The 27,278-nt window shown below is 44.5% G+C and overlaps 1 long non-coding RNA gene across 1 annotated transcript; it reads left to right on the top strand.

Annotated features, from left to right (window-relative positions):
* Positions 1-4,355: 4,355 nt before the first annotated feature.
* Positions 4,356-27,091, top strand: LOC120519562. The gene is made up of 3 exons (XR_005631575.1): positions 4,356-4,634; positions 12,986-13,104; positions 26,805-27,091. It is a non-coding gene; the product is annotated as an uncharacterized LOC120519562 (long non-coding RNA).
* Positions 27,092-27,278: the final 187 nt, after the last annotated feature.

Raw genomic sequence — 27,278 nt, 5'->3', positions numbered from 1 at the left:
AAGGTCCAAGCTGAGAGTGTTTGTGATAGTTGTGCCCCAAAATTTGAAGGATTTCACCACAGTGACACAGAACTGTTAATTTCTAGTGGGAAAGGGTGTTTTGTCTTGGTTGAGTAATATTTTACTCCACTTTCCCCTATTGTATTATTAATATGTAGCCTTTGTCAGAATGCCTCAAATCTCACAGACTTACCACTGTTTATAAGGTATTATAGTATATAAATTCTCCCCACCTTTCCTTCTACATCTATAACCTCAGGCAATTAGGTGTAGTAAAAGACAAGCAGGAGTTAAGTTACAATTTAAACAATGTATTATTGATAATACTGCGGTGGGCTGGCACCCTGCCCGGGGTTTGTTTACTTGCTTGTGCCCTGTGTTGGCTGGGATTGGCTCCAGCAGAACCTTGAGACCTTGTGGTTAGGATAATGCGGGTTGGATAATGGGTGGATTTTTGATAATATTCATAAATAATAACAATATGCAAAGTATATTTGAATATTGGCAACCATACAACCTGATAAATAGTGATGTGTAGTTTCAGGCGGCACACAGACTTGTTAGTTACTTAAAATGTTTCTAGTTAAGGAATCATTTGTGGTCAGCTTTCTTCAGAATAGACTGCATGCCTGTCTCAATATGGCTGCTGAGCTGTGTGCTTCATTGTGTTGTCCTTTTCAGTTCATGGTGTGAGATGTTCTTTCATCAGTTTGGTAAGATAGAGAGTGTGAGGTAAGCAAGCAAATTTATAGCTTTTCTGTCCAACCCCTAGAGCCAATAGGGTGTCGTGGTACTTAAAGGCTTCTGATACAAGCCAGTTCCAAACAGCCAAACTTCAGACCAATGGGGTGAAAGAACATCTTTACACCTGCCCACAAAACCAAATGTTAAGGTATAGCTTGGCAGTCAGGCAGCCTGGCTTTCCTGTGGGGATTGGGAGAGAGAGACTTTAGCAGAGACACACTTACCAAACGTGTTTGAGGCACTTCCCCCCAATTCTGTCATAAAACTACCCTAAAAGGAGGGAAGGGGTTCTTAAACCATCAAACTATTGCTGTTATTATCAATAATGTAGCAAAAATATTACATTTCTTTGTCTAAGTTACAAATAAAGACATACAAAATATTTAACTTTTTAAAGTTAACTTGTATGCAAAATTTCACATCACAACAGAGGGTGTAATTGCTGTTTGCAAAACTCAATGGCCATTCTCTCTGTCTTAGTGGTATTGAGCACTAGGCTGTCGGAAGCACACCAAGACACAAGACGAGACACCTCTTTTTTGATAAGGTGTTTTGGTGATATTAGTAAATGGACCAATAATGGGGGAAAAGGATGTTTTATGGGCACAAATGGATGAAGAGCTTAGATCAGTACAAAAGAGAGTAAAGGTGATTGTTGGTGGTGCTCTAAATGGGCACGTGGGAAAGAGTAGAAAGATGATGGAGAGGATATCTGGATGATGGGAAGTAGGGGAGAGAAATGGGGATTTACCAAACAGAATGGCTATGGAAATACTGCACGCTTCTCAAGGTGTCACATTTGCTGTAGTTGGAGATGAATGCTATTCACACTGGACACCTCTCATAATATAAGGGGATGGCTGAATGAACATCAAAAGTATGAATTGTCCGATTTGAGATGCTGCTTCCCTCTTTTCAAGCCTTACTTCTATTGTTGGCTGCTTTCTCTCTTCCCTGTTTCCTTTAAATCTTTTTATTCTTCCATTATTGCTTTTCTGATCCCACGTGTTCATTTCTGAATTAGAACTGCAGTATCAAAATGTGTTAACACTTCATTGTCTTATATTTTCGCTCTCCAATAAACCCAGCAGGTACCTGGCAATAACTGTGCTCTGACCCTTCTCTCTGTACTTCTCTGCAGCCACAGAGTCCTTCACACAAATTTGACTCCCACCCCAGATCACAGCTTTGCTGAAACTGATACTGTGACACTTGAATGAAGTTTCTTCTACTATCTTGATTAGTCGGCAGTTTAGAGACAAAAATGGTGTTTGTGGAATTACCGTACAGGGACTTGAAACTGTCGATTTGGAATTATTGATTGCCAAATGCCTAAGCTTTCTGTGAAATCTACTGGGGACAATTTGGGAAGAATTTTGTGGTAATGCAAGAATCTAACAAGCACCCTTCTTGCTGTCACCCTTGCTACATCTGCTGTAGTTTCCCAACTGTCTGGTAACTCTTCACTGCCAACCAGTGCCAGTCTCACCTCCTGCCTAAACTCAACCTTGCAGTCTTCCTTTTTCAACTTCCACCATTTGATCCTTGGCTCTGCCCTCACTCTCTTCCTCTTCTTGATCTCCAACATCATCCTACAGACCACCATCCTATGCTGCTTAACTACACTTTCCCTGCCACCACTTTGCAGTCTTCAATCTCCTTCAGATCAACTGTTCTGCATAGGATGTAATCTACCTGTGTGCATCTTTCTCCCCTCTTGTACGTCACCCTATGATCCTCCCTCTTCTTAAAATACGTATTCACCACAGCCATGTCCATCTTTTTGGCAAAATCCACTATCCTCTGACCTTCTTCATTCCTCTCCTTGACACCATACCTACCCATCACCTCCTCGTCTCCACTGTTCACTTCACCAACATGCCCATTGAAATCCACTCCAATCACCACTTTCTGTCCCTTGCGTACACTGTTCATCACTTCATCCAACACACTCTAAAAATCTTCTTTCTCGCCCATTGCACATCCAACTTACGGTGCATATGCACTAACAACATTCATCATCACACCTCCAATTTCCACCTTCATAATCATTACTCTGCCTGACACTCTTTTCACCTCAAAAAAACACTTGACATACTGTTCCTTCAGAATAGCTCCTACCCCATTTCTCCTCCTATCTACACCATGATAGAACAATTTGAATCCACCTCCGATCCACCTGGCCTTACTCCCCTTCCATTTAGTCTCTTGCACGCACAACATATCAACCATCCTTCTCTAGTTGTAGGAGTGGACCACCTCTACATCCACTCCTTGAATAGTGAACAGACATGGAGTCCCTTTGGTACGGTGAAAGTCCTTAACCAATTCTTTGGTTTTGCTGATTTTAAAGTGTAGAACAAAGTTCTCCACCGGATTCCTCTCCTCTGTCTCATCCCTTTAATCAATGCACCCCATAAGTGCAGAATCATCTGCGATTTTCTGCAAGTGACATAACCTGCTCTTATATTTATAGTCTGATGTATACAGAGTGAAGGGTAAAGTAGACAGGACTGTTCCTTGTGGTGCTCTAGTTTTCACTTTTCAACTCAGAGTCCAGTCTGTCTGTGTGAGAATATGATGTAAAGAATGGTGGGGTCCTGGGAATTTTGTTACTGATGCAAAGGTGATAAAATAAGGTCAGCCTAAAAACTAAATGATGATGAATTAAGAGAATATTATCTAGTTAACCTTACATTCAATCAAAAAAAAATAAATAAATAAACAAATGAAATCAAGAAAACTAAGAATAGCAAAATATTTCATTCTACTCTTTTATATTAATAATTCCAGTTATATAGCCCTTTTCTAGCCACTTACAAACTTTACATAGACAATGCGGCACCACTTCAACCACCACCAATGTGCAGTACCACCTGGATGATATGACAGCTGCCATGCATGCGCCAGTATGCTCACCACACATTAGCAATTAGGTGGTCAGGGGGTAAGGGAGAAAGTTAACCAACAAGGGACAGGGGGTGATTAAGGGACCAGAATGACCAAGCTGTGCTGAACAATTTAGCCAGTGCAATGGAAAACATCCTGCTCTATCTGACGAAAGTCCAGGGATCTTTTCTAACCACAGAGATTCAGGACCTCAGTTCCGTGTCTCATCCAAAGGATGACACCAATTATTATGGCACAATGTTTCCCTCACTGCAATGGGTTCTACACACAGACTGCAGGATTTGAACCCTGTGATGGCCTCACCAACACCTTTTCCAGCAGCAATCCGTTTTTCTCTTTAATTGTATCCCATCCAAGAACTGTCCAGGTCCAAACATTCAGGTGGATGTCCTGTTCTGAAGTGCATGTGGTGTGGTTGATAATACTATAAATCTTATGACTGGCACTTTTAACATAATACAGATGAAATCCCAAAGGCTAAAAAAAACAGGATAATAGAACGCTAAAAAAATGAATCAAGGTTAAAACGGAGCAACAAACTCACAAAAGATTGGCAAGACGCCTGAACCTAAATGAAAATCTGAGCCTCTTAAAAAGAGAGAGAAAGAGAAAAAAAGCCTGCACTATTGCACCTTGTACCTAAAGGTATACGCAAACCGCTGACCCAGGCAAAAATGAAACCCCTGAATCTATTTTTGAAGCCTGCACACATGTCTGTTTTAAACCGCACCTTTCACTAAATAGGCAGTAATAACCCTGCTTCGTATAACAAACGGCCGCATTTATTTGTGTTTGAACCTGCCGCACTTTAGAGGACCATTTCTACTGTTTCACGAAGTATGTAGATTTAAAACAAAAGGATACAAATTCACAGAAAGTGCGTAACTCCGGTCTCCGCCCACTGGGAAGCGACTATAAAACACGGGTGGCTCACTGGAAGGGCAATCCTGCTTCAGAAGAAAAGCAGTAGCCGACGGCCTGTAAGTAAAATCTACATGTTATGAAAAAGGGGACCTCAAAACTACATAAGTACCTCAGGTTATTTATGTGGTTTGGTTTAATTACAGAGTTTTCAGTTTTAATTAGTGGCGCAGCAGTTAGTATGGCTGACAGCTCCAGAACCTTACTGTGTGGGTGTTTGTACGTGGGTTTTTCTGATTTTCAAAACCGTGCGGGTTAAATTAATTTGATTAGTTTAAAATGAGTTTAAGTGTGTGGGTGGCATGGGCGATCCATTTTTTTGGCTTGCATTGTGTTTAGTACTGCCTTACACTCTTAAAAATAAAGGAGCCAGAGTGGTTGTTCACAGCGATTGGATAAGGAAGCCGTTTTTGTTTTAAAAAAGACCCATCATGAAGCTTCCAGAAAGAACCTTTAATTACTTATTCGTAAGTCTCTATAGTGTCCTGTTAGGTAGCCTATATACATTAAAGATTCCAGGGTTTTTCTTCTGCATATTAGACGAGGTCACAGATGCGTACTTATTCTTGGCTCTTTATTCAGCTGGCCACTTATTCGCTGCTCCATTCAGTTGCAGGAAGATCATTTTGAAACTTTGTGCAAACGTATCTAACGTTTACTGTGATGACTGAATGACACTATAATGAATGGGTTAAAAAGCGTTGGGTCACCCCAATTGCATGTCAAGTATAGCCCTTGGTAAATAAATGATCTCTAGTACTTTTTTTTTTTGAAAATGAGCTTAATGTTAGTCCGCGCCGAGGGCTACGATGAATGGGGGCGGAGTCTAAAGAATTATTATGGATAGTCAAATGAGGTATTTACGTCATCCAGCGACTTTTTTAGGCATCCGTTAGCGACTTTTCTTTGGAAATATTTGGCAACACTGCTGCCAGCTACTTTTCCAAATTCTTTTTTTTTCCACTGCACATCGCTTACGTACATAACGACTTTTCATTCATGTTTTGCGGTGTTATGTCACGTTGTTTGGTGGGGAAGTAAAGTATACTGTTGTGGTGTAAGGTGTGCATACTGGTTTGTGAGTTGATTGTAAATAACCCATCTATGGCGTAGCAATGGATTGTGCAGATTGTGCAAAACACAAGGGCCTACGAGCTTGGGGGTCCACTCGGAGAAGTATGGGTGAAAAAAAAAACTAAAACAGCGTCTCGATGCAGTGGCTTCTTCATTCGATGTCTTGTTACCTTCATCTCTGACCTCAATGGCTGACGACGAATTGTATGCTGCTGCCGATCTTCTTGTTGAGCGCTATAGCACCGACATTTCACTGGCGTTTTCGGCTCAATTGTTGTAATTTCGTGCATGGCTTCAATCCATCATGTCAACCAAGTCGACTGTTTTCGAAGTAGCCGAACTGTTGCTGATAGATCACTCTGCACTGTCGTCTACTTTCAGTGACTTTTGCACGGTTTACAAGTTACTGCTGGCAGTGAGTGTTGCTGCGTGTGAACGATCGATCTCCAATTTAAAACTCATCAAAATGACCACAGAAGCACCATATCGCGAGAAGGACTTGATGGCTTGGCTGTACTCTCAATCGAAAACGAGCGTGCCAGACAACTCGACGTGTCAAACATTGTTGAGAGTTTTGCCCAGCAGAAGGCATGCAAGCAAGTATTTTAAGGTACTAGTAATATAATTTGTGACTTGTCAGTGAAATCCATTTTTGTAAGGTTGTAACAGTTTAACGTCTGTAATCAGTTTTATTGTGTACCTTAGTATGGCTTATTGTGCATTAGTGTCGCTACTGTGAGGATTTGTTAGCATGACCACTTTATTAAGTCCATTTTCTCTGAACTTGTGTAAAAACAGGTCTATTGTGTAGTGGTATCCCGACAGTTGTTGGATAAAAATTGAAATTGCTTCATTTTATAGCACAGTTTCTACTTTTTAGCTTATGTTAAACTTTAATCATCTTCACAAAGTTGTCTTGGAAAAGTAAGTGGGTCCACATTCTACATATACATATGAAAAGGTTTGGGGACCCCACTCAGCCTGCATAATAATTTACTCTACTTTCAAGTGAAAAGATAACAGTCGTATGTCTTTCATTTCCTAGGATCATCTGAGTACTGGGGTGTTTTCCGAAGAAAGATTTTTAGTGAAGCAGTGTTTAGTTGTATGAAATTAAATCAAATGTGAAAAAACTATAGCTGTGCAGAAATGTGGCTCCCCTTGTAATTTTGCTGATTTGAATGCATGTCACTGCTCAGTACTGATTACTTCTAACACCAAATTGGTTGGATTCGCTTGTTATGCCTTGAACTTCATAGACAGGTGTGTCCAAACATGAGTGGTAAAAGGTATTTAAGGTGGTCAGTTGCAAGTTGTGCTTCCCTTTGACTCTCCTCTGAAGAGTGACAGACAGCATGGGATCCTCAAAAAACTCTCAAGAGATCTGAAAACAAAGATTGTTTATTATTATGGTTTAGGGGAAGGCTACAAAAAACTATTTCAGAGGTTCAAACTGTCAGTTTCAACTGTAAATAATGTAATCGGGAAATGGAAGGCCACAGGCACAGTTGCTATTAAACTCAGCAGGTCTGGCAGGCCAAGAAAAATACAGGAGCAGCATATGTGCAGGATTGTGAGAATGGTTACAGACAACCGACAGATCACCTCCAAAGACCTGCAAGAACATCCTGCTGCAGATGGCGTATCTGTACATCGTTCTACAATTCAGCGCAATTTGCACAAAGAACATCTGTATGGCGCGGTGAGGAGAAAGAAGCCCTTTCTGCACTCACGTCACTTACAGAGTCACTTGTTGTATGCCAATGCTCATTTAGACAAGCCAGATTCATTTTGGAGCAAAGTGCAAATAACAAAGAGTTATTTGGTCATAACAAAAAGCGCTTTGCATGGTGGAAGAAGAACACCGCATTCCAAGAAAAATACCTGCTACCTACTGTCAAATCTGGTGGAGGTTCCATCATGCTGTGGGGCTGTGTGGCTAGTTCAGGGACTGGGGACCTTGTTAAAGTCAAGGGTCGGATGAATTCAACCCAAAATCAACAAATTCTTCAGGATAATGTTCAAGCATCAGTCACAAAGTTGAAGTAATGCAGGGGTTGACCCAAAACACAGTTGAAATCTACAAAGGCAATCACGCAGAGGGAGAAGTACAATGTTTATGTACAACTACTACACCTCCCACATTCCATTCCCACAATGTATTTTATTTTTGCTAACTTACAGCGGCTGCTATAAAGCGATTAAAGAAGTTATTACAAATTCCACTTAGAGATCTGGTTTCTTTGTAACCAGCGTGTGATCGATCTGATATCGCGCAGCGGACGCCACTGCCCAGCCGGCTCCTAGGATCTAATTGCGAATAAATTACTGACAGTTATGCTAGTCAGAAGGGGCCCACCTCAAAGCGCTGCACAGTGGCCTTCAGCAAGCTAGCTATGCCACAGCAAACCCACCATAAACCAGCTTCCATATCCCCAATAAATCTTCAGGACTCTGCGAAAGACAAGTTTTTAGCCCACTATGCAAAGTGCGGGTCACCAGGACCAATATGGTAAAAAGAGGGCGTTCCCTTATGCAAATATTGTAATTAGATGTACATTTAATAATCGCTGCCAAGAACTAAACCCAGAAAATGTTGAAAATGGTCTGCAAATTGCAACATGCACTACATTTCAACCTCACAAACTTATTTTTACTTCGGGTGCACATTAATTAAAAGTCATATTGAAGGAACAGCATATAAAACCTGTACATATGATGCTTTTAAGTTAAATTAAGGTGGCAGCTGTTTAAAGTTACAGAACATGTCTTCTTGGTCACCACACATACCGGACGCGGGCATCAACAAACAGCAACTTTTTCTTTCTGATGGCATTGTCTCGTTTTTACTATCATGGTTATGATTTTTCTCAGAAAAAAGTATATTTTTTATGGGTGAACAGTGTAGAAAATATTATATCGGTTTGTACATTTAATTTCAGTGCTTCAGTGTTAGTGAAACAGTGCTTTACTTTTCTACATTTTACAGTTCATCTTCCCTATTTAACACTTTTACACTGTAAAGTTAATGGTCATTTTTTACAGTGTATGGTAGGCAACCTAGCAGGACACTAGCAGATTAAGAAAACCTGGATTTAGCCTGTGTTACCGTATGCAGCCGACTCCTTTAAAAATGACGACCCATTGGCGTTTCACAAATATTTTTCCACCTATTTGTGGTGATTTACTGTATGGATTTAAATGAAAAAAAAGGTTCTTTCTGGAAACTTCTTGCGGGTGGGTCTTTTGGAAACCAAAAATGGTTCTTGTATGGCTTCACTCTGAACTCTGGCACCTTTAGTTTTAAGGAGTGTACATTGACATTAATCTCTTAGATGTCAAAATAACACAATTAAGTGACATTGGAGCATAACCATCAGATGATTTTCTTTTAACAGACTTGTCCATCTCAGGGACTGTTGCCATTCCCCACCTTAATCAAAATTAAGACCTTTTATTCTCAAAACTGGCATATTTTCCACTTCACAGCCGCATTAAGTTGTTTTTCACTTAAAAGGAACAAGTTTTAAGTACATGACTGCCCTGTATGGTTGTTATTGTTGACAAATCACCGAGTGCTCCCAGGGACCCTCATCTTTGTGCCACTGGAAAGAAAGTAAAAGATTTTTTCAGCAAATTAATTTTTTTCTCAATGCCTTGTGTTTCACATGATTATGGAAGCTTGTTTATTTTAATTTTTTGGTACACTGATATATTTATGATATATTTATACTCAACATCAGAAAAGCATAGTTTTCTTCATTTCCAATCCAAGGGCAATTTATTCTAGAATTACAGTTTAAATGAAATAAATGCAGTTTAAACATATCTGTCTTACCCAATGATGTGTCAGCCAATACAGTCTTCAATAAAAATGTGGCCTATTCATTATTATTGGTGTTGATATAGTACAAAAAGTGAGTAAAAAATAAGGGGGTGTAATTAACATTCCTTTACCTGGCTAGCTTATAGAGTACTTTTTTTGGATGGAATTGCTTGTTATACATGTTTGGAGTAATTACTTAATTTGATTAAGAGGAAAACCTTGACATCTATCCATCCATGCATTTTCCATATCTGCTTCTCCAGAGCATGGTCACAGGGACATTGGATCCCACCCCAAGCAAGTGTCGGGAACAAGGATGAAACAATCCTTGGACATGGCAGCAGCATAATAAAGTTCATCGAGTCCAAAGATGTATTTGTTTGAGTGTCTTCTTCTTCTGTCAGCTGCTTCTGTTAGGGGTTGCCACAGTGGATCTTCTTCTTCCATATCTTTCTGTCCTCTGCATCTTGTTCTGTCACACCCATCATCTGCATGTCATCTCTCACCACATCCATAAACCTTCGCTTAGGCCTTCCTCTTGTCCTCTTCCCTGGCAGCTCTATCCTTAGCATCCTTCTCCCAATATACCCAGCATCTCTCCTCTGCACATGTCCAAACCAACGCAATCTCAACTCTCTGACTTTGTCTCCCAACCGTCCAACCTGAACTGATCCTCTAATGTACTCATTTCTAATCCTATGCATCATCATCACACCCAATGCAAATCTTAGCATCTTTAACTCTGCCACCTCCAGCTCTGTCTCCTGCTTTCTGGTCAGTGCCACCGTCTACAACCCATATAGCATAGCTGGTCCCACTACCGTCCTGTAGACCTGTCCTTTCACTCTTGCTGATACCCGTCTGTCACAAATCACTCCTGACACTCTTCTCCACCCATTCCACCCTGCCTGCACTCTCTTCCACAATCCCCATTACTCTGTACTGTTGATCCCAAGTATTTAAACTCATCCACCTTCGCCAGCTCTACTCCACTGACCTCCCTCTCATTCACACACATGTTTTCTGTCTTGTTCTTACTGACCTTCATTCTTCTCCTCTCCAGAGCATATCTCCACCTTTCCAGGGTCTCCACAACCTGCTTCATACTCTTGCTACAGATCACAATGTCATCAGCAAACATCATAGTCCATGGGGACTCCTGTCTAATCTCATCTGTCAACCTAACCATAGTTCCTCTCTCTTTACTTTCCTCTTGTCCTCCAGCCTCTGAACACGTCTCCACCCTCTTTTTCTCCTTCTTCTTCTTCGGCCAACAGTAGCCCAATTTCTGCCAGAACCCTGTTGGCTAACAGTACTGGTGGCGGTCGTTGTTAATCCGGGGCTCGACTGATCCAGTATGGAAATTTGCATTGTTGTCCGCATATTGATTTGGCAAAATTTGACACCGGATGTCCTTCCTGACGTAACCCTCCCCATTTATGCAGGCTTGGGAGTGGCACAAAGAAACACACTGGTTTGTGCATCCCCTATGGCTGCGTTCGGCCACCTTGTGGTATAGCGGGTCCACAGCTCCCGTCAAAGGCGAGGTTTAAATAAATAAGCACCATGCTCGCGGCTTGGTGAGGGGGCATGGTGGTTGCATGGCTGAAGGGGTTCTCGGGGCGATTCGCAATGTGGCCGTTTCTCATACAAGTGCACAGGTGGGAATCTGTCCGCATCCGTGATTTTTCCTGGGGCTGCTGATTTGCCACAGCTGCCTTTCCCTCTTGATAAATAGAAATGCGAGTTGGCTAAGGAAGGAAAAGAAACAACGGAAGAGAGGTTGCAGGAGAAAGGAGAGGAGAGAGAGAGTGAGAGACAGAGAGAGAGCCGCAGGCTCGTGTTGCAGCTGAACAGTGAGCCTGGGTGTTGGGCCGACACATGGGGAATAGTAGTAGTGGTCACTCCCCCTGAGTGATCATGGAGCGGGATTGACCAGAAGGCGGATGACTCTCCATGGAAGGCAGCGGGAGTCGGGACTTGGGGAGTGTATTCCCCAGCATGGGCGCCCTGGTCACAGTGGATCCCAAGTTGCTGTCAGGAGGAGCCTACCGGAGCCAGGGATCGGAGAGGCGAACTGAACAGCTGAAGTAGGCAGAGTGAAGGTCAGCTGTAAGTAGGATGACTCCCCTGTTGAGAAGCCCAGATGGGGGAAGCAGGGGGGCTGCCAGGTAAAAAGTTACCGGCTTGTTGTTGTTGTTTTTAAAAGACTGCTTCCTACAGTATTTAACCTCATTGTTTTTAAGACTTTTTTTTCTTCTATTGTTTTTAACCTCCACATGTCACATCTGTTTTTATGGATAATTTATTGGAACTTTGGACACTGCACTTTAATTTGAACATTGTTTTGTTTTGTTTTTTATTTTTATGCTGTATTAAGGATTTGTTCTGTGTATTGTATTGTATTGACCCCCTTCTTTTGACACCCACTGCACGCCCAACCTACCTGGAAAGGGGTCTCTCTTTGAACTGCCTTTCCCAAGGTTTCTTCCATTTTTCCATACAAGGTTTTTTGGGAGTTCTTATAGAGTCAAGCCTGGGGGGCTGTCAAGAGGCAGGGCCTGTTAAAGCCCATTGCAGCACTTCCTGTGAGATTTTGGGCTATACAAAAATAAACTGCATTGTATTGTATTGTATTGTGATTTGAATAAAAGCACTTGACACTTTTGCACCATCCCCTTGCTATGTTGTTGCTTCACTGCTTAGCTCATCCGTAACATTACCGACGGTGACGGGTTCAAGGGCTCCCGTAAAGACGGATGGGAGCGTGGAGCGAACCCGCATCATCACACACCGGTGTGTTGGCATGGAGTTCACAGTATCAGTAAAACACTCAGCATTATGCACAGTCTGCCGTGCATTATGTGCACACAAAATAAGACAAATACAGAGAAATTGAATAAAGGCAGATAATGTGACAAAGCTAAGACACAAGGAAACAAAATGAAGCATTGCAACCTACTTGCACATTTTTTTAAGAGTGTATGCTCTGTTGCATTGCTTCAATATGGTAAAGAGAAAAGGGAACATTTGATTAATTTTTATTTGAGTGAGTAAAAGTAAATAGTAACTTTTAAAGTTTCATGCTGGTATGCGTTTATTCAAGTTCCTGAGTAAGAATTGTGTTGTTGTTGAAGGCTCCATGCAACTCATGAATACTGATGACTTACCCTAAAGTGGCCAAATGTATAGAAATATTAATGATTGTTTGCAGTCTGATGTTATATTATCCACTAGATGGTAGAGAAATACTCACCTGGGAGCCCTTCAGGTTTAACACTCTAAAGCAGATCATTACATGTCGCTCCGAATCTAACAGTGTTTATATAGAATTTTGAGCCCAAGTCAGGCTCATGGGTATCATTAAAGAGTTGTGGTGTGGAAGAGCTTAAACAGAATGAAGAACAATCTCTCAACAGAGTATTTTAGAGTCACCTCGTCTAGGTTAGTTTTCTTTCTTGACGATTTCACTGTGTAGCACAGTGACGCTTCTCTTTCATCTCTTTTCAGGAGTCTGGTATTCTGCAACTGAAGCACAAATCTCCTTTTCATTAACAGAATGAAGATCCTGGCCGTGTTTTGGCTTTTTGGGATCTGCCTTGCTCATGTATGTGAAAGGCCTTTCAATGGTGAGTGACGATTTGACTCTTCTTTACTCTTTTAAGTCTTGTGTTCCTCAGTTATTTATTTATTTTGCTTTCAATGATGTGAATATCATGCTAGTTGTGGACTGATCAACACACAGTAAAGTAAACGACAATTGTACGTGCTTAGATCTGAAAGAAAGCTCACAAAGCCGAGATTGTGGGGCAACTTATTTAATGTTCTCAAGCAAATGACAGAGTGAATCCAGCAGAGTGTGCATACCCTGGGTGCATGGGATTTTTAAGAACTGCAGCCATACTAAAACCAGTACATACCTCCCAATTTTAAGAGATGTTAGACCCATTATGATTCTCCTTACTTTAGTGTCATTATTTTTACAAGAAACCAGTTTTTCTTGTTATTATTTTTTTTACCAGTAACGGTGCACTGCGCAGTAATGTGCAGTGAATACACTTAACTTGAGCATTCATGGTTTTCAGACTCTTTCTCTATAGTTTATCCTTCATTTGCTCAGAGGTTGATGCAACTGCTGATTCGTGAGCAGCTCTTCTTTTCTCCACCCTAGTGGCCTGCTTGTTCTTTTGTCAGCATCTTTTCGTGTTTAAACTGATCAAGTCAGTGTTTGTGTTGCAATTACTTAGTACATTTTCTTTAATTCTTCACTTAAGCTGGCATTTAAGTCTTCAATTTGCCTCAAGAATCTATACTAATAAAAGGCAAAGCCCTCACTGACTGACTGACTGACTCACTGACTCACCACTAATTCTCCAACTTCCCGTATAGGTAGAAGACTGAAATTTGGCAGGCTTATTCCTTACAGCTTACTTACAAAAGTTAGGCAGGTTTCATTTCGAAATTCTACGTGTAACGGTCATAACTGGAACCTACTTTCGTCCATATATACGGCTATAGTCAGCAGCTCGGTTGCCGTGAGAGGAGGAGTTGCATCCCGCATCATCACGCCTCCCACATAATTGAGTGCCTGCCCATATAAGGCCGTCTGTCAGCAGCTATCCAATAGACGCGGGTGAAGGATTGTTCTTATGCAAACGAAGATGAGATGGTCAAGCACAAACTCAGTGAAAGTACGAGAGAAACTTTTAAGTACCGGGTCTTAGCTAACATTAAATAAAGCTGTGGACATCGCAAGATCGCACGACATAGCACAAGCACAGCTGAGAACCTTCGATGCGTGTACTCCGAGCGGCTCCCGTGAACTGACTTTGCAGGACTGGGAGAGGTAAACCCATGCATGCAATGTGTGATGCCTGTTAAACATTTTAGATTCACGAGTACCGATTTGGGTAGTGATCACTTGATGAATGAAACCTGTTCAAAAAACGCATTATACAATTGAGAAGGCAGCAAAAGAATATGAAGCGAGTGACGCATACAAGCATATTCATAAGTGCAGCTACTGCAAAAACAAAGCACGGTGTAAACCTTAAGTTTAAATTACGTTCATAGACAAGATGCCGCTGGCGTTCGACATGCCTATGACGAATATGATATTTTGCAAGATATAAGTTTAAAGGTTCATAGACATGCTGCCGCTGGCGTTTGTCATGCCAAAGACGAATACGACATTCGCGAGATACAAGTTTACCGATAGGACGCAGGGTATAAATAAGACTTTTAATCACTTTCTAATGGAGTTAAAATTGCTGGTGAAGAGCTGAGCTTATGCAAACGAAGATGAGATGGTCAGGGATAGAATAGTGTTTGGCAAAAACTCAGCGAAAGTGCGAGAGAAACTTTTAAATGCCGCGTCTGAGCTAAAATTAAATAAAGCCATGGACATCGCAAGATCACACAAGATATTCGCGAGATACAAGTTTAATGAGAAGACGCAGGGTATAAAGCCTCGATGCTAAAGACCTGGTGAAGTCATGTAGCACATGGAAGGACGAGTTCACATTATACACAGAACTTGCAATGCCGGAGGCAGAGGAAAACACTGAGGTCAGATTATTCCGTTATCTTATTGGAGAGAGCGGCAGAGAATTGTGTCAGACGCTGACCGGTGATGTAAGACCTGATGAGTTAACCATGAGCTTGATCAGTGGTGGGCCGTCAAGGCCTTCTCTGCTGGCCTAAAAAAATATCTGAATCACAAACTAATGTTAATTATATTTTGTCCATGAATATTTATTAAATAATTCCAAATAGTCTGTCCGCTTCCTTTCATAACTTGCAGACATGTATTTTCGTATTAAAGCATTTAACCAATCACATTTCTGCCATCATTTGTTGCCAGGCAGAGTCAAAGTCAAAGAGGCCTTCACAATCTGTTCTGCAGGCCCTCTAACACAAAATAAATGTCGATAAAACTGTTGCTTCAACCAATCAGATTTTGAGTGGGTGTCAGCAGAGCCCTCTAGCAGGCGTATGGAAACGTCACCGTATTCAGACTAATTGATTGGATAGAAGCCGATATGAGGAACTCTACGAGGCCACTGAACGCACCGCAAATGCTCCGAGCGCACGAAGAGGTCAAGCGCAATATCCTTGCGTGCACTACCGCCAACTCCATGGCAGGATTCTGGACAATATTTGCCAGACACAGACCAGATTTCAAGACCACGTAAAACTGATGTTTGTCACGCTCCTCAACCCCCAGAAGTTTCGAGAATATAAGAAAAATTTCCCGCATTCAGCCTTCTCCAGTTTAACACAGAGCCACGGAGCACTTTTTGATCTGTCTCGGCTAAAAACAGAACTGACTGTAATGTATGCCATGGATGGTTTTGCAGGAAAATCTCCCACTGATCTCCTTGACTTCCTTCATCAGAAAAATCTGAATGAGAGCATGGGGCGGCTGTTCACATTGGTATATTTGGCAGTGACCATTCTCATGTCCACTGCTTCTGTCGAGCGGACATTTTCAGCCATAAAGCGAATTAAAACTTATGCCAGAAATACGACAGGGCGGGTTCGACTTTCAGCATTAGCTTCGATGGCGATAGAAAGGGACTTTGATGGAACTGAAGCACACGGATAATCTATATGACAGAGTAATTGAACTACTTTTGAGGAAAGAGAGGAGGATGGATTTTGTTTACAAATAATCCAAATTTTTGGTGAGTAAAATGTTGCGATTTTCCTAAATAATATTGCAAGTTTATGAGTTATTATTGATGTTTTTTATTTGTCTCACGGATGTAGCTGCAGTAGACTAAACCCTCCATGCGGAAACATTATCATAAGGCTTAACAATCTTATTGTTACACCTTCTACGTGCACCCAATCTTCCTTATTACGGAGTCTACCTTGCTTTACCGCTGGCTGCTTCTTTCCATTCACCTTCCTAGCTCTTTATTTAAACAGTTTTCCTTCTCACTTTTCCACTCCTTCACTATCTTCTCCCTTTTCGTTCAAAATACGCGCCTCTTTGGCTTTTTACAGTCAGCTCCCCTTACGTCACACCATGGTACGTGTAGCACAAGTTAATACTGGGAATGCCTGTTAAACATCTTACATTCATGAGTAATGATTTGGGTAGTGAACACTTCGATGAATGAAACCTGTTATCTTTACAACGGTTGACAAACACGGAATGTAACTTCAAAACAACACGTTCTCCAAATACGAACCTGATTGAAAGAAATAATGATAATCCAATCCTTGATGAGAGCAACACTCATAACAGTGACAAAACAATTACATTGACAATCAGGTTATGTTATTTTTAAAATGTTTCCTTTTGTATGTACTGTATATATATATGTATATATATATATATGTATATATATATATATATATATATATATATGTATATATATGTGTATATATATGTATATATGTATATATATATATATATATATATATATATATGTGTATATATATATATATATATGTATGTGTATATATATTTATATATATATATAATATAGTCAAGGATGCCATGGGTGACGACCCGGCAGGGACGTCTTGAAGGACCGGAAGTGGGTGTGCGCCCATCTGCGATCATGTGGGGGCCGCCTTCCTGGTTGCTTTTGGGGTCACGGGTTCAGGGCATGGAAGCCACACCCTGTAGGGGCCCATGGTCACCGCCAGGAGGCGTCCCAATGCCTTGGGGACTTGTGACCTCAGCACTTCCGCCAAACCAGGAAGTGCTCGGGGGAAGATATAAGAGGACACACGGAGACCTGCCGGGAGAACAGCCGGCACTTCTGCCACGCTGGGGCGTGGCCAACGAAGGAGTGTCGGGAATCCCCTGGAGCTCATCCGGGAGAATATAAAAGGGGCCGTCTCCCTTCATTCAGGCCTGGAGTCGGGTGGAAGAAGAACAAGGCACGTGAAGAGTGTGGAGGCGGCCCGAAGAAAGGCATTGTGTGGCCAGGACTGTGTGTTTGTTGTTGGTTTGTGCACGGGACTGGGTCTTAGTGACCGTAAATATTGTAAATATTTGTAAATAATAAATGTGTGGTGGTGAGTAACAACATGTCCACCTGTCTGTGTCCAGGTTGGCTCCTCAATATATACTGTGAATAAGGCGCTATATAAAGCGCCTGACCCGGCACAGATTCACACTGAGGCACGTGTAAATTGAACAGAAATCTTTTTATTTTCTCTTCACCCGTGGCGCACATCTTCCCCATGTCCCACAGGCCCAACACAGTCCCAAACACTTAAACAGTTCAAACACTCTTCCCCTGTGGGGCACGTCTTCCCCGTGAACCCCACAGGTATAACACAGTCCCAAAGCACCTTACTTTAAACACAGCAATCCTTCCGCTGGCACCACCACTCCTCTCAGGCAACCTCGTCCTCTTCTTCCCGATTCTGGCCCAGAGTGGTGGTTGCTTGCTCCTTTTATGGCCCTCCCGGGAGTGCTCCTGGTGCTTGCTCACCTGTTCCCAATTGCACTCCCGTGTGGGGCCGATGTTTAAACCAGCTGGGCTTAACTATCTCTGCCTTGCCCCCTGGCGGCCATCCTGGGTCCCCATAGGGTTGGGGAGAACTCCATTTCCCATGAAACCCTGCGGGAAACTGAGGCATCACCAACCAGGGAGGCTGCCACCAAGCATCCCGGGGGAGGTACTGAGGAGTCCATGGCTGCTCCCCCGGACCATATACAGCAGGGTCGTCCCGACCGGGCATGGGACCCAGCTGTCCATTACAATACATATATACACATATATACATATGTATGTATATATGTAGATATGTATGTATATATATGTTTATATGTGTGTGTTTGTGTGTGTGTGTATATATATATATATATATATATATATATATATATATTAAAAGGACCGAGGAGACAGCAATAAGGGTTGGGGTTTCCGCCCCGTGATATTGTACAGAACTTTTGCACAAAAAGAAAACAGGTCAAAGCATAAACTAAACAGTTCATATCGCGACGCCGCTCCTGGCGCCGCGCCATTTTATAGGGGTGGAGCCGGAAGTGGAGGACAGCTGGGAAGGACCGCAAGGGAGGATGGGAAGGATGACGCCAGGGCAAGATGGCGGAGGAAGGGCGGAAGTACGACTGCGGTCAAACCAGGCCTATGGTGCTGGAAGGTCTCTTTTCTATAAGGAAGCAGAGGGAGAAAGTTAGTACCCGCCATTCCCTGGCGGCGAATGTTTTCCCAGGTGTTCTCGAATCAGTCCGCTGCCTCCTAATCGCTGCGCGTGACACGATCCCCCCCTTAGCCCAGGACCGTCAGGTCGGGCGGACCTAACCGAGAGGTCGTGAATACGAGAGAGAGCATCGGCATTGGCTTGAAGGGTGCCCCCCGATAAGTGACAGTGAACTTATACGGCTGCAAGTCCAGAAACCACCTAGTGACCCGCGGATTCACTCTTGTGCAGGGACATCCACTGAAGTGCAGCGTGGTCAGTCACCAGAGCGAATTCGCGACCCAGCAGGTAGTAACGGAGGTGGGTCACTGCCCACTTAATGGCCAAGGCCTCCCTCTCCACTGCCGCATACCGGGTCTCCCGGTCCATCAGTTTCCGCTAAGGACATCACAGGGTGCTCGACACCATCGACGCTTTGGCTCAGCACGGCGCCCAGGCCTGTGTCCGCGCCGGTCTGGAGAATAAACGGAGCCCAAAATCGGGCGTCCGTAACACAGGTGCCGACGTTAGGGCCTTCTTTAGGTCACTGAACGCTGTTCTGCCTTGTCGGTCCACACCACGCGAGGGAGCCTTTTGTCAGGTTAGTCAAGGGTGCTGCTCTTCGAGAAGGGGGAACAAACCGGCGGTAGTAACCCGCAAGCCCCAAGAAAGCCTGCACCTGTTTCTTGGTATTCGGACGGGCCATTCTAAGATGTCTTTAACTTTGGAGCCCTGTGGCCGCACCTGTCCTTGTCCCACGAGGTAGCCTAAATATTTGGCCTCCTTTAATCCAAAAACACTTCGGGGTTTATGCGGAGGCCGGCTTTAGCCAGTGTTCGGAGGACAGCGCGACCTGCAATAGATGCTCCTCCCAGGTGCCGGAATAGATGACAACGTCATCCAGGTAGGCGGCACTATAGGACTGATGGGGCTTCAGCACTCTGTCTACCAGACGTTGGAAGGTCGCCGGGGCCCCGTGCAGCCCAAATGGGAGGACCTTGTACTGCCAGTGCCCGCTAGGGGTGCTAAAGGCCGTTTTTCCTTTGCGGATGCCGTTAAAGGAATTTGCCAATACCCTTTGTCATGTCAAGGGTAGTCAATATCGAGCCGCACTCCAGCCGCCAAGGAGGTCGCCAATGCGGGCATGGGGTAGGCATCGAACTTGAGATCTGATTCAGACGCCTAAAGTCGTTACAGAACCTCCAGGAGCCGCCTGGCTTGGAGACGAGGACAATAGGGCTGGACCAGGGACTATGGCTCTCTTCAATTATGTCCATGTCCAACATACGCTTCACCTCCAGTTCGACCTCTGCGCTTTGCCTCCGGAGTCTGTAGGGCCTCTCCCGGACGATTACACCGGGTCCGTGACTATATCGCGGCAATCAGCGAGGTCCGCCGGGTGACTCGCCACCACCTCGGGATGGCACGGAGGGTCTGGGCTAACTCCTGCCGCTGCTTGGGGGTCAGCTCTTCCCGAGGTTAAGGGCAGTTGTGCTCGTGAAGAGGGAGAGTGACCTATGGGAGCTGGGAAGCTCCTCTCTATCTCCAGGGCTTTAGCAGGTTGACATGATAGATCCTTCCGCCGGTCGACGCATTGGGCTGTTTCACCAAATAGTCGACGCAGCCTTCCTCTCCTTAACCTCGTAAGGCCCTTGCCAGTGAGCGAGCAGCTTCGAAAGTGGGAGGTCGGGACGAGCACCATAACTCGTCCCCGGGCGGAACTCCCTGAGGACGGAGTTGCGGTTGTAACACCGGGCCTGCGCTGCTTGCGCACGAGTCACGTGTTCTTTTAGGAGGGGCCTGATCTTTGTGAGTCGGTCGCGCAGTTGCGCTATGTACTCCAAAATGTTAGAGGAAGGAAGGGCCTCGCCTCCCAGCCTTCTTTAGGATGTCGAGGATTCCCCGGGTTGTCGACCATATAACAATTCAAAGGGGAGAAGCCAGTAGAGGCCTGGGGTACCTCCCGGTAAGCAAAAAGCACCAGCGGGAGGAGCTGGTCCCAGTTCCTGCCGTCCGCGCTGACTACCTTGCGAAGCATCTGCTTAAGCGCCTGGTTAAAGCTGCCCACCAGCCCGCCAGTTTGCGGGTGATAGACAGACGCTTTCAGGTGCTTTATCTGCAGTAATTTGGCTACCTCCTGAACGTATCCGATGTAAAGGCGCACTCTGGTCCGTGAGGACCTCCTTGGGTATGCCCACGCGGAAAACAAATTAACCAGTTCCCGTATGATGCTTTTAGTATTAGCGGAGCGCAGGGGAACCGCCTCTGGGTACCGGGTGGCATAGTCCACCATGACTAGAATATATTTGTGGCCACGGGTTGAGGGCTCCAGGGGTCCTACCAGATCGACCCCTATTCTTTCAAAGGGTACATCGACTAGGGGTATAGGGACTAGAGGAGCACGGTCCCGTCTGGGAATCTGGCGGGTCTGGCACTCCGGACAGGATTGACAGAAACGTCGGACCTCCTCATTAATCCCAGGCCAGTAAAACCGGAGTTTAATTCTCCAGCGTTTTTCGCCCCGAGGTGGGCCTAGGAGGTGAGCGTGGCCAACTCGCATATCTCCCGCCGGAAGGTACGCTGAATTAGCAACAACTTCCGCACCTCGCCTCATGGGTAGCCACTCGGTACAACAGATCATTTTCGAGGACAAAGAAGGGTTCGCGCGGTGTGGAACCGTCCGCTGGTGAGCTGTTAGGCAGAACAACCGCGTTCCGGGCAAAGCGCAGGGAATCATCATTCCACTGTTCCCTCTTAAAGGAGGCCGGCGTGGACCGAAACTGATGGTCCAGGCCGCCGAGAGGGTCTTGTGGCCTGGGCCTGGGAGGAGTTCCTGGCTAGTCCCTTCCCCGGCGGAGTCTTCCGGGTCAAGGTCCGTGGCCAGGAAAAGTCCCCGAAACACCAGCGCCGCTAGGGCCTGCCCTTGTGCACGGGCGTGGAGACCGCGGAGGGTGCCTTTTCCCCTCATCACTAGATCCAACATGGCCCCGGGAGCGGCGAATGGCTTACCGCTGATTCTTTTAGACCAGTCTTGTCCCAAAATCACTGGGAAGGGGGTTCGGTAACACAGCGACCGTCATTTGGGTTGGTTCCCCCTTCCAGGTGACATAGCAGTGAGCGGAACGATAGGACCTAGTCCCCCCATGCACACAAGTGACCAACAAACGCTGGTTTAACCACTGTTGCGTAAGACAAAGCGCGAGCAACAATGGTAATGTTGCTGCCGGAATCAAAAGCTACCACGGCGTGCCCATTTAGCAACACCACTCCGTGTTCGGACTCGCCAAGGGATGCGGCGGGATACAATACCTCTCCGACGATGTCCAGGTACAGTCCATAGGCTCCGGAGCGATGTTGTGGGGGCAGGTTGGTAGTAGGTGGCCGGTCTCGCCACACTTGAAACAGCGCGGCGGTCCCGGCTTCTCTCTGGCTCTGGCTGGCGCTTCTGCAGCGCCGAGAGGGCTCGGGTGGCCGCCCCCTGCCGGTTCCCGCGAGCAGGCTTTTCTGACCCCCCAAGTCGGAGGACCGCCAACTGACGCTCCAGGACGTCGAGGAGGCCCGACATGTTTTGTAGGCGTGTCCCCGACCTGCTGGGCGAGGGAACTGGGCATGGCATTGACCAGGCCTTCACAGGCCACCCGCCGACCACTTTCCGCCTGCCGGGTCCCTCTGGCCGTAGCCAGCGCCCATCTTGCCCCAGAACTCAACGCCTGGGCGCGAAGCGGCTTTTCAGGGTCAAAGACCCAGTTCCGCCATTCGCCGCCTGCTGGCCCGGCTAATGCCGAAGCGGGCCAGTATTTCGGGCTTGAGGAGGTCGTAATTAGCGGCCTCCTCCTCAGGGAGGTCATAATAGGCCCGCAGCTGGTCCTTCAGATATGGCGCCAGGATGGACGCCACTGACCGCTGCCACTGCTCCGGTGGCCGCCCTCTCAAACATGCCCAGGTAAGCGTCGACGGCCTCCGAGGGGCCCATCGGGACTAAAGGATGAGGCGGCTGCCTGGGCGGGTCTGGTCTCGCCTTTGGGCTTCTTCTAACCTGGCCTTCGTGGCCTCCAGCTCCCGGGTGGTGGCGGCTTGCGCAGCTGCAGCCTGGAGCTGGTCATTCATGCTTGTAGCACCGTGTTGAGGTCCTGTCCCTCCGTCATCTCGGGATCTCTGTATCCTGCCGACTACGCCACTTGTAAAAGGACCGAGGAGACAGCAATAAGGGTTGGGGTTTCCGGCCCCGTATATTGTACAGAACTTTTTGCACAAAAAGAAAACAGGTCAAAGCATAAACTAAACAGTTCATAACGCGACGCCTCCTGGCGCCGCGCCATTTTATAGGGGTGGAGCCGAAGTGGAGGACAGCTGGGAAGGACCGCAAGGGAGGATGGGAAGAATGACGCCAGGGCAAGATGGCGGAGGAAGGGCGGAAGTACCGACTGCGGTCAAACCAGGCCTATGGTGCTGGAAGGTCTCTTTTTCTATAAGGAAGCAGAGGGAGAAAGTTAGTACCCGCCATTCCCTGGCGCTAATGTTTTCCCAGGTGTTCTCGAATCAGTCCGCTGCCTCCTAATCGCCGTATGACATATATATATATGTATATATATATATATATATATATATATATATATATATATGACAGCAACACTCATAACAGTGACAAAACAATTACACTGACAATCATGTTACGTTATTTTTAAAATGTTTCCTTTTCTTTTTCATTACTTCTTTAACACACTACTTCTCCACTGCGAAGCGCAGGTATTTTGCTAGTGATTTAATATATGCAGAGTGTGACACTAGAGGGCGCTGTCGCACCTCCAAACCCACAGACAACACGTCCAGACACCAGGTAAAAGCCCCAGAAATACTTTTAATTTCTTATATAATGTGCACAAAGCACCTCCACCTCCACAATACACAATAATAATCAATAATCAACAATAATCAATACAATAATTCCTCCTCTTCACCCAGCAGCTCCGTTACACTTCCTCCCAACTCTGGCTTAGCTTGCTGGGTTTTCCACAGTCCTTTAAATTGTCTGTGACGTGGAAGTGCTCCTGTTCTTCAGTCCACGTGATTCACTAGCACTTCCGGGTCAGCTGAAGATTCATATTTTTCTTCAACCCGGAAGTACTTCTGTTCTTCCGTCCCCGTGACTTGGGAGTACTTCCGGGCTATAGGGAAAATAGAAATCCTGGTGTCTCCCTGGCAACGTCCTCCGATGGCACCCATGGCACCCAACAGGGCTGTGAAGTCGCACTCCATCTCCCATGATGCCCTGCAGGAATCCAGGGCACCTCCATGCTGCAGGTAGGACACCATCTAGCGGCCTGAATGTACGGGCCAGGATAATCTCTGACAAGAGGTAGGGGAAGTGACAGCAAAGGCGGTAAGGACGAGAATGGCGCCTTTATCCATGCACCACATGTCCGCCCTGCTGGCTGCTGCCGAGAGTTGATTCTACACTAAAAAAAAATAAAAATAAAAAGAGGAATAAAACATCTCCCCGAAAGCGGACAGTAGAGGTCACGTAGTATATGTGTACCAAATTTCAGGACGATAGGTCAAACGGTTTGGGAGCTACAGATGATTTAAAATCCTGGACAGACAAATGGACAGCCACAGTAGCGTATTAGATATAAAGATCATTATGATAACTGAAAGCACTCAATTGGGCCTGACCCTTGAATAGTGGGGTTGATAATACATACACAAGTTGACAGACACAGGTTCGAATGAAGGGAGAGTGTCCACACCTGTTGGTGGATACCGAGCCATGGGGAATGCAAAAGAACCGTCAAAGGACCTGCAAGAAACAGTTGTTAATTTGTATAAATCAGCAAAAATATATAAAAAGATATCTGGGTATCTGAAAATTCCTGTCAGTATTGTTCAAACTCTGATAAAAAGTAGAAAGTTAAGGGTTTGGTCAGGTGGATCTACCGATATTTCAACGAAAAACTGCCAGGATGATTTGTCGAGCTGCCAAGAAAAACCCACAAGCCACTTTAGCTGAGATAAAGGCTTCTCTGCAAACAAGTGGTGTTGCTGTTTGAAGACGCACAATAAGGAGATACGTGAACAAAAATGTGCTGCACAATCAAGTTGCAAGAAAAAAAAGCCTTTACTGTGCCAATGCCACAAAAGAGCCCACTTACAATACGCTAAACAGCATCTAGACAAGCATCAGAACTACTGGAACAGTCATTTTGGAGTGATGAGACCAAAATTGAACTTCATGATCACAACCCTAAACACAAGGTACACCATCCCTACTTTGAAGAATGTACGTGGTTCTCTGATGTTCTACAGGTGTGTGAATTACATCAGCACAGGTAACTAAGTGAAAATCCGTGGCATTCATCAGTCTGGAAGCTGCACATGGGACACACTTGGATCTCCCAACATGACAATTCTCCAAAACACAAGGCCAAATTGACCCTTTGGTGGCTACAGCAGAAAAAAAAGTGAATGTGCTGCAGTGGCCATCAGCGTCTTCTGACCTCAGTTTCACTGAGCCACTTTGGTGAGATCTCAGACAAGCAATTCATATAAGACAACCCCAACATTTGCAGGACTTGGAGGATTTTTGCTAAGCAGAATGGGCAGCTCTACCACTTTTGAAAATCAAGGGGCTCACCCACAACTATCACAAAATCTGCATGCCATCATTGATGCCAAAGGGGGCAAAAAAAAAAAAACAATAGAAGTAAAGGTATACTGTATGCAAACCTTTGAACAGGGACCATCTCATTATTTTCCTTATTACTATATTTGTTTAACTTTTGTGCTGTTTTGTGATGCCTTATAGTTTAACTTGGATTTCATTAAAAGTAAATGAAATGTGGTTTACCTGATCAGTCATCTTTTCTTTAAAGTATGGTACACATCTTAAAAATTCTGCCAGGGTATGTCAACTTATGGGCACAACTGTATATAAGATGGCAGTGTGCAGATATGGTTTTCCTAGCTTTTGGATAAGACCAGCAACCACTGTGCATGTGCCTCATGGTTATGTTTTCAATGGGAACTTTGATCTGTTTGATTTAATTTTGTTTCCAGTGTTTTTGAACCACTTTTTGTCCTTGATTTCTTGTTTGTTTCAACCTTTGATATTCCAACTCTGACTCTATTTGCACATGGATTTCAACTGTTCCCTGAGCTTCCTCTCCTGGGCTTTGCTCAAAATTGTTGATTTGAGCTTCTTTTTTAAATTTTTCCCAGATTTCCCAAAAGCTAGAAAAATCATTAGTGTTGTTCTGTAAGTGTTACAACCCAAGGAATCCAATTCTCTAATCAGAATTTAATTTGCAGCATTGGTTTAGAATTTGATTACTTTTTACTGGCCTTTACTGGCATTTTTTTTTCTTTGCCGATGACTGCTGCAGTATTTTGCAATATCCACTTAATGAGAATTTTCCTATGATGCACCTGGACATCTATTTTTTTTATTATTTAAAAATCGCCAGTCCTTTCTCAGGGATATTCATGGTGATGCATGGCTATGTACAAACTTCCAAAAAACGGTAATCAGTCAAAAAATATGAATTAAGAGAAAGAAGAGAGTCAAAGAGCAAAGGTCAAACCCAAAAGTAAAAAAAAAAAGAGAGTAACGTCAGAGCCTAGTTGTAAACCAAAAATCAGAGCCAAACAGCAGAGTGTACATCAAAATAACCCGCAATCAAAATTTCACAGTAAGTAGTTTACCAAGTTTTGTTTAATCTCAGACACCAGTGATTATTTGGGGTGAATTTTATACCAGTGAACTGACAATGTCACAAGCGGCATAACCCCAGTGCATCATGGGGAAATGCCCATGGAAACATCCATCCATCCATTATCCAACCTGCTATATCCTAACTACAGGGTCATGGGGGTCTGCTTGAGCAAATCCCAGCCAACACAGGGCGCAAGGTAGGAAATTATCCCTGGGCAAGGTGTCAACCCACCGCAGGGCACACACACACACCTACACACCAAGCACACATCCATCCATCCATCCATCCATGCACAATTTTGTTTTTAAGTTAACATATTATAACAGTGGATTATTCCTTCACCTATTGTTGTAAATTTCAAACTTTACCTGGTTTTGAAGACCAGATAGATCTGAATGCACAAATTTAATTTCTTTTTTTTTTCTTTAAATCTTTTTAATCTTTTACAGGAATCAATATTGCCAGACAAGGCATTGCAGAACAGTCCTCTCGCAATTTTGACGATTGGAGATGCATACCTTGCAATAGATGGGGGAAACAAATGGCATTTTTGGTAAAGGAACCTGCTCTCACACTGGAAGTGACTCTCCATCCTGGTGGAAAGTGAATCTGAAGGCCACTTATGCCGTCACTGTGGTGGTGGTCTACAATAGACAGGACTGCTGTGACTCGAGGTTGAGGGGGGCTGAAGTTCGTGTCGGTGCCTCACCTGATATCTCAAAGCATGTCAAGTAAGTGACTTCTGTGAATCCAGTGTTTTACGTTGTGAACTGTCGGTGTAATGATTCGCCAAAATTTAAACTATAGAAAATTCTCTTCCAAAATTATACATCAAAAATGACAACAGCTGAATCAATAACTCACAAGAACAATTAAGTCAATAATCAATAAACTCATTTATTTGAAACAGTGGAAAGAGACTC

Source organism: Polypterus senegalus, unplaced genomic scaffold (genome assembly GCF_016835505.1).
Source record: "Polypterus senegalus isolate Bchr_013 unplaced genomic scaffold, ASM1683550v1 scaffold_5937, whole genome shotgun sequence".
In the NCBI taxonomy this organism is placed as follows: Eukaryota; Metazoa; Chordata; class Cladistia; order Polypteriformes; family Polypteridae; genus Polypterus; species Polypterus senegalus.
Note: the sequence above shows the minus strand (reverse complement) of the source record. Positions and strands in the feature narration are given on the sequence as shown.